Source organism: Lupinus angustifolius, chromosome LG18, assembly GCF_001865875.1.
Source record: "Lupinus angustifolius cultivar Tanjil chromosome LG18, LupAngTanjil_v1.0, whole genome shotgun sequence".
In the NCBI taxonomy this organism is placed as follows: Eukaryota; Viridiplantae; Streptophyta; class Magnoliopsida; order Fabales; family Fabaceae; genus Lupinus; species Lupinus angustifolius.
Genome location: NC_032026.1, coordinates 9392624 through 9411938, shown reverse-complemented (window position 1 = coordinate 9411938; position 19315 = coordinate 9392624). Strand labels below are relative to the sequence as shown.

General features: G+C 30.0%; 1 long non-coding RNA gene across 2 annotated transcripts; it reads right to left on the bottom strand.

The window, feature by feature from the left end:
- On the bottom strand, positions 16646-19315 carry LOC109332686. Of its 2 annotated transcripts, none has more exons than XR_002105918.1 (3): positions 19024-19315; positions 18803-18951; positions 16646-17260 (listed from the first exon to the last, which is right to left on the bottom strand). It is a non-coding gene; the product is annotated as an uncharacterized LOC109332686 (long non-coding RNA). The 2 variants fall into 2 exon arrangements; XR_002105917.1 differs by having other exon boundaries at positions 19030-19315.

The window sequence follows — 19315 nt, the reverse complement described above, 5'->3', positions numbered from 1 at the left end:
GAAATAAATTATACAAAAATATTTCAATATTAATATTACCATTATGTCATTTTAATTGTAAAGATTAAGTTGAATAATTTTTTATATAGTTTTTAGTGTAAGGAAATGTGATATGTACTAACTATAGTAGTACAATTAAATTATGACGAAATGAAAGTTTTTGCATAGTGTATATGTTTCAGCTATTAAAACATTACCTATGCCAAATTGTTGATGTAAGGATGACCTAGCAATTTGACGTACTGACATCAACCTCATTATAGTCAAAATATTTGTTGGTATATCTGCAGAATGGTTATGAATGGAACAAAAAATTACAACAAATTCAAGTTAAATAAAAAATATTTTAATATCAAAATTACGACTTTAAAATGAGTAATATTCGAAAAGGTTGTTTTTAATTTAAGGAAATATGATATGTAACAAAGGTACTAATACTTGTATGAGAGTGTTTGATGTATGTTGTTTGAGCAAAATGTTATGTTGATGTCATGGATATCATACTTTCTTGGGCATTTGTGTGACAATGCATATTGTTTTGAGTTAATTGTGTTCTATTGCCATTGTTTCATTCATAGTGTGTTAAACGTCTCTTTGCTAATTCTTGTTGTCTTTGCTCTATGTTCATGGTGTTCCTTCTCTGTCTAACATATTGTCTTAGTCTATGTCGTCTTTGTTCTTGTTATTCATGCCTATGTCAATTTTCCATTCTCTGTGATGAAATATGACATAATGTAAGATGTATGTATGCAACTATGAGAATTAAATTATAAGAAAATGAATATTTGTACCCCGTTTTTTTTTGTTACAATTTGTACCTTAATTAGAAATATTTTTACTGTCATTGGTTTGTTTTCACTATATAGTATGGGCCTTTATCCTTTTGTCAAGCACAATACTCCGCTGAAAAATTCACAAATTCTAAACAACATTATGCATTCCCTAATTATTGTTTTAAACTTTTCTAGCATTATTTTCTTTAATTTAGAATATTATACGTTATACGTAACGTAAAGTCCAAAAATGGAAGCATGTTGTTGTGTGTAGAAACAATTATCTCTAGGGATGGCAAAAAAACTCGTATCTGTGGGTACCCGCGGATAAATCCGGTATGGGTACGGGTACCTGTGGGTATTATAAATGGGTTTTTAAAATACCCATAATACATACAGGCGAGTACAGGTATTATGGTACATGTGCCTGCGGATACCCGTTATTTATATGATTAATATATTATATTTCATTAAAATAAAACGTACATTATTCTAACATTCATTACACTATGTACATTTTTTATTTTTACTCTGTTTACATATTTTATTGAGTTTGGTGGTGAAACACCCTACAAATATTATTACATGTGTATAAACACATATGTTTTACAAAGAAAATATATACTTTTTGTTCACGAAATGAGAAAAAAAATCACACAATTAGAAAACACCAATAAATTTAGCATTTTTGCCAAATATTCAATCAAAAGATACAAAAATAATTTAGTTTCATCTCATTTGAAACATAATAGAAGTAAAAAATTAAAAGTTCATTTATAATATAAAAAACCCATGGGTACCTGTTGTACCAGCAGGTAATGCTCTCATATTTTGAAATGGGTAGCAGGTAGCTACTACCCATGTCTGCTAGTGCCTGTTGCCATCCCTAGGTCATCTTCTATCATTCTCGCTCGTGCATGTTGACGAATATTTAGAAGCACATAAGTATGAATATTATTAAATATATATTAGTATTATTGTGTAATAATTTGATAAAATAAAGCGAAATATATAGAATCACAAAAATTGTGAATTAATTTTATTGGATATATTTTCTAATGTAACGACACAATGTCTTCAAAACTTTTGTCGCATAGTAAGACATGATAATATATTAATCGTTCATAAATTTGACAAATTATGCAATATAATGATCAAATATATAGTAAGGCATGATAATATATAATTGAGTACAAACTATTATTATCATAGTAATATGAACTCATATGATATAAATAAATATTTGATCATAAAAATCATGAGTTTCATAATTATTGTTACAAAGTATCAAAATATATAAACTAATATTGTTATATCTGCAATGTTAATAACAAAGGTAATAAACAAAATAAAATAAATCAAGTGTATTTAATTAAGTGTATTCAATGGTCTATATTTAAATATTTCATGTATTTTGGATTCCCAAAAAGGGTTTGCTATAAATTAGTTTGTTATTTATTTTTGTATAACAACAAAATAAATAAATCTATGAAAAATAAACAAAAAAATTAATGAAATTGAGAACTGGTCTGTAAAATGAGAACAAATCTACAAAATAAACACACTCAATAAAAAATGCACTTTAAAGAATATTTTTATTTGTCATTTAATTTTATATTAATTCTTTTAATTTGAAAATATATTTTCTCTCTCAACTAATTATAAGTTATGAAAATATATTTCCTCTCTCAATCAATTGTAAGTTATAAAACAGTTATAATATATTTATATTTTATTTGATATATTTGTTCCTTAAAAATGTAACTCCTACATGTGTATTTTATTTAAGATTTTATATATATAGGGAGCTACTCAATGAGAACAAATCTCATATTATAACAATTCTCACATTAAAATTATGAGAATAGTAAATCTGACATTATAACCAATCATGTATGGTTCGTAGCTCTATATATATATATATTAAATCTTATATTTAAGAAGAATGAATGAGATGAGAGACTTTCGGTAATTTGAGATGCAACTGATAAGAATGAGGAGTTAAGAAGAACCAATGAAATCAGATTATACTCATAAATATGACATTAATGTTGACCTATCATTACACAATTATTATCAAAATTATTTTAAGTTTTAACTGAAATATAATCATAGCATTTAAGTCTTTAATCAATTAAAATTATTATCAATTATAAGACAACAAATGACAAACATAATATTAAATTATAGAATAAAAGAGTGCACATGTTACTGATGTATTTGCATAGTTAAAAATGTAGGTGAACATATTTACACAGTTAAGTGAGAAAAATAAACAAAATGATCTCAATTATTTGTTCTTTGTTCCAAATCTTAACTCATATATTAATCATCACTTGCAAACTTCTTAGAATCAAATGAGTTATTGTGCATTTATTCACATTTAAATTGTAATGAATGAAATCGAATTTGCTAATAAATATTACACTAATAATCATGTAACATTATACAATTATTAACAAAATTATTTCAAATTTTAACTGAAAGATAATCATATCAAATTATTATTATTATTACAATAAGAAGACAAATGGAAAGCATAAGATTAAATTATGGGATAAAACACAGTAAATGAATAAGGAAGGGAATGAACAAATGTAAAGTCACATTCCTATTGTTCAATACAAAATGATCCTAATTATTATTTTTTAAATGATGCCTTAATCCTCACTAATAAAAATTTTAGAATCAAGAGATTAAATTATAAGATAAAACACACTGAATGAATGAATAAGGAATGGAATGAACAAATATAAAGTCACATTCCTATTGCTCATAAATATTATATTAATGCTCAATATCGTTACACAATTATTATCAAATTTATTTCAAATATTAACTGAAATATAATCATTTTAACTAAAAGATAACAATATCATTAAATTCCACAATCAATTGAATTATTATCATTAAATTATGTAATGAAACACAATGAATGAATAAGAAAGGGAATGAACGAATGTAAAACCACGTTCCTATTGTTCAACACAAAATGATCCGAATTATTTTTTTATTTGTTCCGAATCTTCAATGATGCATTAATTCTCACTTGCAAATTTCTTAGAATTAAATTAATTTATTGTCCATTTATTCATATTTAAATTACAATGAATGAAATCAAATTTTGCTCATAAATATTACATTAATATCAATATATTGTTACACAATTATTATCAAAATTATTTCAAATATTAAGTTAAATATAATCATAGCATTTAAGTTCATAATCAATCAAATTATTATCAATATTACTACAAGACGACAAATGACAAACGTAAGATTAAATTATGGAATGAAATATAATGAATGAATAAGAAAGTGAGAGAACAAATAGGAAGCCACATTCCTATTAGGGAATGAAGGTGAAATTTGATAAATCATAACCTGAGTTTTCATGATATTTATCTATTTGTGCAATGAAGAATGAAAGATTGTGTGATGAAGAATGAAAGAATGAATCATAACATAAGTAACATAATCCATGTTGTACAACAAAATAGATGAACCACAATGTAAAACAAAAATAAAAAACATAGAATCAATATTATGCTACTTTTTCTCAAGATTAGGTAGCAAAATGACATTTTAACAAGAAATGACGAAAATACCAAAGTGCCAGAGATTATTTACTTTTTTCTTCCTCTTTACGATTTCGTCATTGTTCATGTCATTTTCAACATTACAATAATGATTATTTTGAATAGAAAATTCTATAAACAAATAAAAAAACAACAAAGAGATATAGAAAAACTAACATGCAATGATACTTCAAGGGTGAACAAACAATAAGAGACACCAGATCAAATAGAACTATCATCAATGCCCTTGTCATTAGAGACATCTCACTCCTCTAGTTATCCAACAATAATAACATATCTACAAAATAAACAAAAATATATTTTAATACAACATCTTCAAAGAAAAAAAATCAATGAATAGATCTACATGCATAAAATCATTTTAAAATAAGAAATTTTGAAATGGAAGAATGATATAAACCAAGAAGAGAGAAAAATGATTGAAGAAAAGTAGAGTAATGAAATGAAGGAGTGAAAGAGAGATGAGGTTCTCTAATTAGTAATAAAATGATAGAGAAAAAATATGGAAGAGAGAAGAAGAATAAAGGATAAAAAGATGTATCAAGAGATAATAACAAATGTTAAGGGGTGGTGGGGTGTATTGCAGGTGGTAGAGTTCTTTGAGTGAGAAAACTTTTGTTGTGAGTGTGACATGTGGCAATTCAAGGAGGTGATGACACATGTATGTGAGAGAGCTTTTTTTGTTATATAGGTAATAGATAGAAGACCATGAAGCAGTATTAGATAACGTTTTGAGGCTAGAAAAAGAGGTTAGTTTGAAGATAGTGAAATTTTTATTTCTTTAATTTGTTGATGTCAAAGGCTTGAAGAACGAACAAAGGATATTAAATGTCTTCCCATTTCATTAGCCTTGATTGTTAAATGGCTTATTCTGTGCTAACCATGACTTTAAAATGAGTAATTTTTGAAAGGGGAATAATAATAATCATAATTAATCACAATAATTTTAATCATAATGGGAATACCAATAGTAACAACCTATGAAGCACGGATTCGCCAAATACCCCCGTGTGTCGGTGTCCGACACGTATCCGACACGGATACGCTCAGATTCGCGAAGGATATGTGTCCATAGAGTATCCAAAAATAAAAAAAATAAAAAAATAAAAATAAATATCAAGACACGTATCGGATTCGTTTTCAATAAAATATAAGATATATAGATTCGTTTTTATGATAAGATAGATTTGTTTTCATTAAACACTCACTTATTTAAAGGTCACATCATACCAACTTACCGTCACACCACATTGACCCTCGAATAGCTGGTACTTTCCGATCCATAACGTTGCCGACCAGTGCTTAGTGTTACCGCCTCTACCGCCATATGTATGTTGTGAAGAGCAAACAGAAAAAAGGCTTACCTTTCTTATTTCTTAGTTTCTTTTCGCTTAGTATGTTTATAAAGAGAAGAGGATGTGTGAATATTAATAGAGAAGATAAATAAAGGGCTTACCTTTATTTCTTAACAGAGAAGAGAAGAAAGAAGTAGGAGAGAAGAAGATTTACACTTATAATTTGATCATATTTTATGTTTTTTATTAATTTATACGCGTATCCCTGAACGTATCGTATCCTACATTTTAGAAAAAATGCGTGTCGACGTATCGGATACCTATCGTATCCGATACACGTATCCGTATCTGTGCTTCATAGGTAACAACAATAGCACATCTTCATTTTCCTCTAGTACCGCATGAATCAATGTAAGTGTATATCATTCTATCATAGTACAATGTTAGTGTCACAAACAACATATTAGCCTTGATTGTTAAATATCTATTTTTTGTCGTATTGGACAAAAACGGAATAGGAATATGGGTTTTTGAAGAAGTGGGTATGGCACAACTACTACACCAGTTAGGAAGTGCAAAAAATATTCAAAATGAACGAAAACGGTGTCGTATATGGTGGGGAGTATGGTGCAAGAATAGAGATAAAGAGTTTGAATTTGGTAATTGGTTTAGAATTAGAACATGAAAGTTTGGAAGGATGAAGATGAATTGAAAAAAAGAAGGCATGGTGCGTGGAGGCACTTACAATAGCCACCCCCTATCACATTTCTCTCTTTCTATTCATTGTTTATGTGTTTATATATATATATTTTTTAATTTGGTTCATGTTATTTTTTATTTTCAATTACTTTCATCTCAAGTTAAATGAAGAGTAAGAAAAAAACCGGTATCATCATTTTCATCACATTTTAAACCGTTGGTACACCTTTTTTAATAATTAAATTCTCTACAAATATACACTTTGAATTAAAAACAACTAAAAACATAGGTTTAGTGTTGTTGTAACTTAAATTGGTTATAGTAGAGAGAAAAATGGAGGAAAAATGAAGGAAAATATGAGAAATACCTGAAAGTTAGAAGAAATTATTTTGTGAAGCGAAAAAATTATTGGTTGTAATTAAACAAATTCCAAGCCAATATGAGTAGTGGTAGTAGCATGTTTGAAAGTTAGATAAAAGTTGTGCTTCATTAAAAAATGATGCACCTCATGGCAGTGCCGGTTTAAGTAGTGAAATCTGCACAAATATAGAGTTTGAATAAACAACACAATAAAAATATAAACTCTTGTGAGTTATTGGTTATTAACAATTTTATATTGGTTATGGAAGAGAGAAAAAAACATAATAACTAAAAGGGAGAGATGGGAAATACCAGAAAGTTGGAAGAAATTATTGGCTCTAATGAAACAAATTCCAAGCCAAAATGAGTAATAGTGATAGTAGTAGCATGTTCTTGCTTAAGACATTTAACGTTGAAAACTCATATTTTTTAGCTACGAATAATATATTGAATGACATATACTGAAAGATGTATCTATACTATTCTTTTTTGCTTCAGATAATGTTCTTATTGGAAGGTAGAACATTATATAAAACATGACACAACCTCTTGAATATTGCCATGATATAGAACATGACAATTTTTTAACCTTTGAAAACCTTTTTCATTGCAGATTTTTAACTTCTTAGTATGTTGTTCATACTATTGAAGTGCATGAAATAAAATGTATATTTGAACTGCTACATAAAGCGTGGCATTAAAAACTTTCAGAACTGCTACTTATTGTCGTTTAGTTTTTTCTTCACATAATGTTTTTATTGACATTAAAAGATATGAAACTCAAACCATTAAATATATATATATATATATATATATGAAAATCAGAGCAAAAATTAGTTAAGTATGTTATACTATGATATCACGTTGGTTATTTATGATGAATACATGGAACACGCATTGGGTTATAATGTTATATATGGTTTTTTGGTAAAAAAAAATAGAAGATTGTGAGGGGAAAATAGAGAACTAGAAATTATACCATGGTGAGGTGGTTACAATAAGTTTTGGCTTTATTAAGTAGTATAGATATATTTCTTTCGGCCAAAATTTTAGTTTAATGAGACATTCATGTGTGGCAAAAGAAAAGTAAGAGTTACAAATATCATCATCATGGTTCATTGATCATGTCATGTGATTCATGTTCCTTAAAAATATAACTCATGTATGTGTCTTTTATTTATGATTTTATGTATATATAGAGAACTACTCAAGTGAGATCAATTCTCATATAAAAATTGTGAGAACAATAAATCTTGGCATTATAATCAATCATGAATGGTTAGTAGCTCCCATGTGTATTTATATATATATATATATATTAAATCTTACGTTTAAGAAGAATGAATGAGATGAGAGAGTTTAGGCAATTTGAGATGCAACTGATAACAATGAGGAGAGAGGAGTTAAGAAGAATGAATCAAATCGAATTATACTCATTAATATGACATTAATGTTGACGTATATTACACAATTATTATCAAAATTATTTTAAATTTTAACTGAAATATAATCATAGTATTTAAGTTTTTAATCAATTAAATTATTATTAATATTACCATAAGACGACAAATGACAAACAAAATATTAAATTATGGAATAAAAGAACGCTCATGTTACCGGTGTATTTGCATAGTTAAAAACGCAGGTGAACATATTTACACATTTAAGTGAGAAAAATAAACAAAACGATCCCAATTGCAAATTTCTTATAATCAAATTGAGTTATTGTTCATTTATTCACATTAAAATTGCAATGAATGAAATCGAATTTTTGTAATAAATATTAGTTTAATAATCACGTATCATTACATAATTATTTCAAATTATAACTGAAAGATAATCATATCATTTAAGTTCATAATCAATCAAATTATTATCATTATTACTATAAGAAGACAAATAGAAACCATAAGATTAAATTATAGAATGAAACACAATGAATCAATAAGAAATAGAAAGAACGAATACAAAGCCACATTCCTATTGTTCAACACAAAATGATCCCAAATATACTTTTTTTTGACAAATTTTAAATGATGCATTAATCCTCACTTGCAAAAATTTTACAATCAAATTGAATTATTGTCTATTTATTCACATTTAAATTGCAATGAATGAAATCAAATTTTGCTCATAAATATTATCTTAATGTTCACGTATAGTTACACAATTATTTCAAATATTAACTGAAAAATAATCATTTCAAGTAAAAGATAATCATATCATTTAATTCCATAATCAATCCAATTATTATCATTATTACTATAAGACGACAAACGGAAACCATAAGATTAAATTATGGAATGAAACACAATGAATGAATAAGAAAGAGAAGGAATAAATGTAAAGTCACATTGCTATTGTTCAACACAAAATGATCCAAAATATTTTTTTATTTGTTCCAAATCTTCAATGATGCATTAATCCTCACTTTCAAAATTCTTAGAATGAAATTGAGTTATTGTCCATTTATTCATATTTAAATTGAAATGAATGAAATCAAATTTTGCTCATAAATATTAATTTAATACTCACGTGTCGTTACACAATTATTATCAAAATTATTTTAAATATTAACTTAAATATAGTCATAGCATTTAAGTCTATAATCAATCAAATTATTATCAATATTACTATAAGACGACAATTGACAACCATGAGATTAAATTATGGAATGAAATACAATGAATGAATAATAAAGGGAAGAAACATATGGAAAGTCACATTCTTATTGGTGAATGAGGGTGAAATTTGATGAATCATAACATGAGTTTCTATTATATTTATCTATTTGTGTGATGAAAAATGAATGATTGTTGATTACCTTCTATATTTTCTATAAATAAAAAATTAATCTTAATATCATTCAGATAGTTAATTCATGTTGAACAACAAAATAGATGAAACACATGGTAAAACGAAAATAAAAAACATAGAACCAATATTGTGCTACTTCTTGCTTGAGATTAGGTAGCAAAACTTATAAACAATGATTTATTTACAATATTAAGGGGAAATGATCAAAATATCATAGTGTCACATATTATTAACTTTTTTCTTCCTCTAAACCATCTCGTCAATGTTTATGTCATTTTCAACATTACAATAATAATTATTTTGAATAGAAAATTCTATAAACAAATTAAGAGATGTAAAAAGATATAGAAAACTAACCTACAATGATGCTTCAATGGTGAACAAACAATAAGAGACACCAGCTCAAATAGAACTATCATCGATACCCTTATCATTTGAGATATCTCACTCCTCTAGTTATCCAACAATAACAATAGATCTAAAAAATAAACAAAAAAGGTAATTAATGCAATATCTTCAATGGAAAGAAGAGTAACGAAATGAAGGAGTGAAAGAGAGGGATGAGGTTCTCTGCTTAGTAATAAAATGAGAGGAAAAAATATGAAAGAGAGAAGAATAATAAAGAATAAAGAGAGGTGTCAAAGGATAATAGCAAATGTTATGGTGTAGTAAGGTGCATCGGAGGTGATGAAGTTCTTTGAGTGAGAAAACTTTTATTGTGAGTGTGACATGTGGCACTTGCTAAGGTGTAAGAACCTTTTTTTCTTATATAGTTAACTTAATACTCAGTTACACAATTATTATCAAAATTATTTCAAATATTAACTTAAATATAATCATAACATTTAAGTTCATAATCAATCAAATTATTATCAATATTACTATAAGACAACAAATGACAATCATAAGATTGAATTATGGAATGAAATACAATGAATGAATAAGTAAGGAAATGAACAAATGTAAAGCCACATTCCTATTGGTGAATGATGATGGAATTTGATGAATCATAACATGAGTTTCTATTATATTTATCTATTTGTATGATAAAAAATGGATGATTGTGGATTACCTTCTATAGTATTTGTAAATAAAAAATCAATCTTAATATGATTCACATAGTTAATTCATCTTGTACAACAAAATAGATGAAGCACAAGTTAAAATGAAGATAAAAAACATAGAATCAATATTGTGCTACTTCTTGCTCAAGATTAGGTAGCAAAACTTATAAACAACGATTTCTTTACAAAATTAAGGGGAAATGATCAAATACCATAGTGTCACGGATTATCTACTTTTTTCTTCCTCTCTACCATCTCGTCACTGTTCATGTCATATTCAACAATACAGTAATGATTATTTTGAATAAAAAATTCTATAAACAAATTAAGAGATGCAAAGAGATATAGAAAACTAACATACAATGATGCTTCAAGGGTGAACAAACAGACACCAGATCAAATAGAATTATCATCGATATCCTTGTCATTAGAGACATCTCACTCCTCAAGTTATCCAACAATAACAATAGATCTGCAAAATAAAAATAAAAAAGGATTTTAATGCAATATTAATGGAAAAATCAATGAATGGATCTACATGCGTAAAACCATTTTAAAATAAGAAATTTTAAATTGAAAGAATGATATAAACCAAGAAGAGAGAAAGAATGGTTGAAGAAAATAAGAGTAATGAAATGAAGGATTGGAAGAGAAGGATTAGGTTATCTGCTTAGTAATAAAATGGGAGAGAAAAATATGGAAGAGAGAAGAAGAATAAAGAGATGTAGTAAGGTGCATTGGAGGTGGTGGGGTTCTTTTCTTATATATTTAACTTAACACTCATTTACACAATTATTATCAAAATTATTTCAAATATTAACTTTAATATAATCATAGTGTTTAAGTCAATAATCAAACAAATTATTATCAATATTACTATAAGACAACAAATGGCAACCATAAGATTAAATTATAGAATGAAATGCAATGAATGAATAAGAAATGAAATGAACAAATGTAAAGCCACATTCCTATTGGTGAATGAAGATGGAATTTGATGAGTCATAACATGAGTTTCTATTATATTTATCTATTTGTATGATGAAAAATGAATGATTGTGGATTACCTTCTATAGTTTTTGTAAATAAAAAATCAATCTTAACATGATTCACATAGTTAATTCATGTTGTACAACAAAATAGATGAAGCACAAGGGAAAACGAAAATAAAAAAACATAGAATCAATATTGTGCTACTTCTTGCTCAACATTAGATAGCAAAACTTATAAACAATGATTTCTTTACAAAATTAAGGGGAATGATCAAAATATCATAGTGTCACATATTATTTACTTTTTTTCTTCCTCTCTACCATCTCGTCATTCTTCATGTCATTTTCAACATTACAATAATGATTATTTTGAATAGAAAATTTTATAAACAAATTAAGAGATGCAAAGAGATATAGAAAACTAACATACAATGATGCTTCAAAGATGAACAAACAATAAAAGACACCAGATAAAATAAAACTATCATCGATACTCTTGTCATTAGAGACATCTCACTCCTCTAGTTATCCAACAATAACAATAGATCTACAAAATAAACAAAAAAAGGATTTTAATGCAATATTTTCAATAGAAGAAATCAATAAAGAGATGTAGTAAGGTGCATTGGAGGTGGTGGTGTTCTTTGAGGAGAAGAACTCTCCAGTACTATGAATGTGAGATATTTAATTTTTCTTAAATATTTATTTTGAAAAAGAGTAAAAACTTAGACCATTAAAATTTTCTTTTTGTCACATGTCTTAATCTTAACTATGTACTGCCCCTCCGGTAATAATGAAGAAGAGTCACACTCTTCTTTGAGTGGCAAAACTTTTATTATGGGTGTGACATGTGGCACTTGCTAAGGTGTAAAAAGAAAATTTCTTATGTAGTTAATAGATAGATTTCTTATATAATTAATAGATAGATGTTACACCTAGCTTCTTGTTTATGTTTTCTACTATACTTACATGTTGACTTTGACTTTAATTAAGAAGATAAACTGGCCCAGTGTTAGTTGTGTTGAAAATTTTGACAGTAAACAGTTAAATTTAGTAACCTTCAGCAAATAATGTGCACATACAATTATTTCATGTCCACCAGTACGTAGTTTAAAAAAATTACAAATTGAGCTTCGATGTTTCTCCATTATGATCCGAAAATATTGAATAAAATTTGACCAATTTCAAAACATATTATGGACGGAACGAAAATATAATAGAGGAAGAAATACATTTTAAAAAAATTGATATTTGTCACCTTCTACCTTATGAGTTATGCACCCTCGCTCTAATTTCGAGATTTACTTAAGAGAACAAAAAAATAATTTAAATACTGTGCATAACTGCATATAGTCTGAATAATACCGCTCTCATAATTCATGGCTACGTTATTAATTAGCTGTCCACATGAACTGAAAGTGAAAGACAATGAATCTTTTGCCATTGTTCTACTGCTTTGGATTTTCCCTTTGGGATTTTAACACCAAACAAATCACAGAATCTGATCGACCTACCGCTATCAACATAAAATGGTGCTTTCCAAGTATCAAATCAATGCAAAGCTTTCAGTTGGTAAGCTATCAAATAGTGTATATTTGATGAACCATTTGTGATTGTTGAATATAAATACACGTACCATGTATTTGGTTGTTTGTCTAGTTGGCTTACTTATGATGCATTTGAGCGTTCGAGTTACAATATATATATAGACAAGAAGGGACCATGTACCATTAGGATATATATATATATATTAGCTGCCAAAATATCATATACCTTCAAAGTGATTTCCTACTCGCATTTTTAGCTTGAGATCATAAAGGTGTCTTTGACCAGTTTGTTGTTGAGGAAAATTGAAATTTCAGATAACAAAATTTTGCCTTGTTTTTTTTATCTTTACATTTTGACTTAATTAAAGTCGACTCGAAAGAGAAAAATCATAAGATAGTCTAATGGTTAGAGTGAAAGGTTTAAAAAATGAAGAGAAAGAAGTTGTGAATTCAAATATCATTCACAACAGAATAATAACATAATAACATTTGCCTATAAAAAAAATCGACTTGAAAGTTAAAACTCCTAATTAATTTTATATGCTCAATATGCTTAGCTTATGTATCCCATGAATTAGAATATGTCCAAGCCAACCATGTTTATGAGCATAGTCTTAGATTAATTAACCATGATGAATCTAAAATAAATATGTGATAAGTGGAAGTAAGCTCTTCATAAGGTCATATTTATAAGCACTATTATTTGAGACCCACATTATATTTAGTAGTCAAATTGGACTCTGTCTGATTTGAGTTGAGTCTGAAAAACTCACTTAAATTGCAAAAGCTTTTCTAATGCATATTTTTTTCTTTTATTTCAGATCTGGGACATTACATATATAGGGAGAACCAACTCTTTAGCACTCATGCAAACGTATTTCGGTATGTTTATAAGCACATTGAGCACTGAGGTATGCAATTTTTGAAAGATTGGTTTATTTGTAACTAACTGCATGTTTAGTGTTGTATTTAGGCAATGAAAAGAAAGGAAGAAAGTAGAAACAGAGGAGCAGAGGAAGGAAGAAATAGAAGTAATGAAGAAGGTTAACAATGAAGAAGTTTTTAGTAGGCAATGTATTCACTTGAGAGCAATATGAATGAAGGAATTATTCAATTTAATACAATGCATAAGCTTTTCTATTTATAGCAAGTCTTAACTAACTATCTCACTAAAAATAGTAAGTTAGCTTCAACTAACAAAACTGAATTATACAATCTCAACACTCTTCCTTAATTCAGTTTGCATTGATTGTCTCTAAGCCAATCTTCCTCCTCAAAGCTTCAAACCTTTCTTTCTTCAATGGCTTGGTTAAAATGTCAGCCAATTGATTCTCAGATTTGCAGAATTCCAACTCTAGTTTCCCTTTGTTCACTTGTTCTCTTATGTAGTGAAATCTGGTTTCAATATGCTTGCTTCTACCATGAGCAACTGGATTCATAGCCAAGTTTATAGCAGATTTATTATCAACCATTAGCTGTAGCTTCACCTCTTCTGTTTCCAGTTTCAATTCTGCCATAAGAGCACTCAACCAAGCAGCTTGACAAGCACTCATACTGGCTGCAATGTACTCTGCTTCGCATGATGACAAAGCTACTACCTCTTGCTTCTTAGAACACCAACTTATAGGAGCAGTGCCAAGGAAAAAGAGATAGTCTGTAGTGCTCTTCCTATCTGTTTTGTCCCCGCACCAATCAGCATCAGAAAAACCACATAGGTTCTTGTTGCACTTCTTCACTTCAGCAGGGTACATGATCCCATAGTTTAGGGTCCCTTTTAAGTATCTAAGTAGCTTCTTTACTGCAATTAGATGACTTTGCTTGGGAGATTCCATAAATCTGCTTATCCAGCCAACACCAAATGCAATATCAGGCCTTGAATTGCATATGTACCTCAATGATCCCACCATTTGTTTATACAGAGTTTTGTCTACCACTTGATTTGTTCCTTCTTCACATAGTATTGTCCCTGCATCAATAGGAGTTGATACATGGTTACAATTCATCATCTCAAACCTCTGCAACACATCAGCTGTGTATTTCCTCTGATGCATTAGTGTTCCAGCCTTAGTTTTCTTGAATTTGATGCCTAGGAAGTAGGAGAGTTCCCCTAGATCAGTCATCTCAAACTCAGCTTGCATCTGAGCTTTGAATGCTAGTACCTTGCCAAAGTCTGCACCTGTTATGAGAAGGTCATCCACATAGAGGCACAAAATCAGTAAGTCAGTGGCATAGTTCCCTTTTACATAGACACCATGCTCAGTTGTACATTTAGTGAAGCTAAGTTGTAGTAGGAAAGCATCTATCTTTTTGTTCCAGGCTCTTGGAGCTTGTTTGAGTCCATAGAGTGCTTTGTGTAGTTTATAGACCATTTGTTCTCTACCTTCTGCTATGAAACAGGTGGCTGAGACACATAAACCTCTTTGTCAATTGGTCCATTTAAGAAAGCAGATTTCAAATCCATTTGGTGGATATGCCAAGAATTCTGATTAGCCAAGGCAATTACCAACCTTACTGTCTCAGTTCTAGCTACTGGTGCAAACACTTGATCATAATCAAGTCCTTGTTTCTGCAAGAAGCCTTTTGCAACCAATCTGGCTTTGAACTTTGATACTTGACCATCAGGATTGAGTTTGGTCTTAAACACCCATCTAACTGCAATTGCCTTCTTATTAGTTGGAAGAGTTGTTAGTGTCCATGATTTATTTCTTTCTATGGACATTAACTCTTCTTTCATTGATCTAATCCAGTGAGGTTGATCAAGGGCTTCTTCTACACTGATTGGTTCCATTTCAGCTAGCAATGCCATGTGAACAAAATCTCCTTCTGTTGTGATTGTAGAGTCAGGGAACACATCATAGTCTCTCAATCTTGATGATGGTTGTCTTATTCTTTGTGATGAGGATAAAATGGCAGGTTGACTATGTGAAGTATGTGATGGATCACCAGGGACTTCACTTCTTTCAGAGTTGTGTGAAATGTCTACAGTTTCATCAATTAGCAGCCTAGGTGCATCTTCAAGTGGTAAGCCAATTTTTGCTCTTGGAGTGCTAGCTTCCTCATTCCAGCTCCAACATTGGCTCTCATCAAACTTGAAGTTTCTAGTGATACAGAATTTTTGAGTTAGAGGATCAAAAACTCTGTATACACCAGTACTATGATAGCCAAGAAAGATGAGTTTTGAGCCTCTATCATCAAGCTTTCCCCTCTTTATTTCAGGAATGTGTCCAAAGCAAATTGAGCCAAAGATCTTCAAGTGGTTTACACTTGGTTTTAGGCCTGACCAAGCTTCTTCAAGGGTCTTATAGTTCAATATTTTGGATGGACATCTGTTGATGATGTAGGCTTCTATTGAGACAGCTTCACCCCAAAATTTCTTGGGTAGCTTCTTTGTTTTTGTGAACACTCAATTTTGTCCAGCTTCTTTACAATAATATAAAATGTTCAGAAAAAAGGAGAAGAGAAAAAAGAATTAAAAGTTTGCATTTTTTATTGTCTCTTAGCTAACTTTATCTTTGAATCATAATCAACTTGAATAAAAAAAAGGGGAATTACTAGTTGCATACACAAATACACTTGGAAATCAAAGAGCCACTAACTTAGGGGCATAAAAGTCTAGTCCCGGAAAGTAGATGAGCTTTTGAGGGATTCCCTCTTTCTTTTTTTAAGCCACAAGCCAACTTCAGTCCATAAACCAAACTAAAGTCCTTAAAGCCAATGAAGTTGTTAACATTTCATTAGACAAACGTATAATTACAATCACTAGGTATATAAGTAAAGAGGACAAGGCACTGCCCCTGAAGGTTCAAATACTTGATAAACAAGGCATACAAAGAGATTATCATTTAAAACCGTACAAGGCATTTCATTTGGAATAACCATGAAGATGGTTGAAAGAGATCTGACACCTAATGTCATCAGTTATATGTTGCAAAGTTATTGGATGGATGAAGCCATGACGCTCCTAACAGAAACGCGTCATTAAAACTCAGTTCTAGGCACCATAACTTGTGATTTTCTTCTTGATGGCATGTCCAAGTCAGGAAGAAGCATGGATGAACGGGACGGAGTTGAGGCTGTGCGTGCCAATTCCACCACCTAATTCCCTCAGTTGTAACTGCAAAAAGAGATTACAATCATAGCATTAGAGTTAAGAACCCGTAGTGAAAATTCAGTCATGACAAAAACTCAAAAAAAAAAAAAGCATGATGTGAATTAACACAATTAGAAGGATTTCAAAAGCGACACAGTTGCAAACCAGAAGCCATTCCTTTTACAGTTACACTCTTAAGGAAGAAGTGGCCTATGCAATTACAGATTTCTAATGAAGCAATTAAGCAAACCAGCAAATAGCCAATTTCAGTTACGAACCAGCAAGGGGCATATATGGGTTATCAATCAAATCATGAACAAGCCATAAAGAGCAAAGGTAATTCAGAAATCATAGGTCTTTCAGTTACAAATTCCTATCAACAGTCAGGGGCAATTTTAAGGCCTCACTAAACCATGAAAATTTAAAAGAGGCAAATCTGAAAGCCTCACCATTTCAGTTACAAATTAGCCATAATTGGCAGCAATAATAGGCAGCAATAATAGGCAGCATTGAAGTGGAATAAACCAAAATAGAATAATCAGGAAACAAAAGGGTCATCTTACGTTGGATTTCAATTGGCAACTCAAGAGGTTCCTATGAACCCTCAATCAGTATAAAAGGAATGGGCAGGGAATAGGGAAAAAAATATAAGAAAGATCAAGCAGATACACATCAGTCCAAATACACACATACGGGGTGGCATACCATAGTTACAGACTACACAGTGATAAAAAGCAGCAAGCATAAACATAGAAGTTTCAGAAAAGAAGATATAAGCATACACATAGCTCTATCATACATACACACATTTTTACTAAGCATCACATATAGCGCATAGAATCCGGAAACAATAACAAAACCACAATCCAGAATGCACACGCAGAGATCCAACCAAAAACATACAACATCCGTATCACTGAATAAAGCAATTCCGTAAGAATCACAGGTCACCCCAGGTAATATTTTCTTATTCAGCTTCCAAACTAGTTTTCTGTCCATATACCTATTTTGTACTATCATATTCAAACAGTTATATAGAAACACATTGGATCAAATAAAACAACATATCATGATAATCTTAAAACAATTTTGACTAGTTTATGAATGATTGTTAGCCAAACCCTTTTGTCATAAGCCTATCTTCGAGCTACATAAGCAATAAAGAATTAAGATGACATCGCAATATATAACACGCTAGACTCTGCTAAATGCTAATCCTACGATTATCAATCCGGTGTATGTGGTCTTGTTGTTATCATTATCACTCATTATACCAAGTTACGAATCTGTATTAATCATTGACATCAATATGCGTTATATAATGGAATAGAAAACCTTTTTCAGTAACTTTGTTTCAAGAAAACCCATCAATCTTAGTCTTTTCATTTATGCAATATGTAGTGTTGATAATACTAAAATGCGAATACAAGAGCCTAAAATAAATAAATTAGAAACAACAACACATGGTTTGATATAGTGAGTTCGTTTCACAAAATGAGAGCAACATAGGCAATAAAGCAGACAGTTAAGGTTTCAACAAAAAAGGGAGGCGATTTGGTTCATTACCAAATTCTTTCGTCTCTGTCGATCCCGTGATTGAGATATTCAATTCACAACCCGATAAAATAGGTGAGGTGATGCAAGAATCATCCTCTCTGCCGGCTCGTTCGCAGCGTTGTCTCCTTCACGACAGAGACTTCCTTCGGCATTCTTCACTGCGATAATGAAAAGGTTATGAATAAGTAATAAAAGAACGAAGAAAGTAACAAACCAGGGATGACAATTACTAGTACTTCAAGTCGCCGCAAAAATAGGTGGTTCCACCATTGGGAATCATCACGCGCCGGCACTGGAAAAAGAATCGAAAGAGGAGACAATATGAATCGGGGATCGTGTTGCATGGCGGAACCTCATTCGCCGTTTGTTGTCGTCGCGCCGTCCCTCAACCTCCGCCGCTGCCATTGAAGGTGGAGAAGAAGAGGAGATTTGGGGATTTATCCCCATTCTTCTAAACTAGGGATTCTATTCCCTTATTCACGTGAAACAAAGGGGTAACCCCTTCCTTTTTTCTTTCTCCCT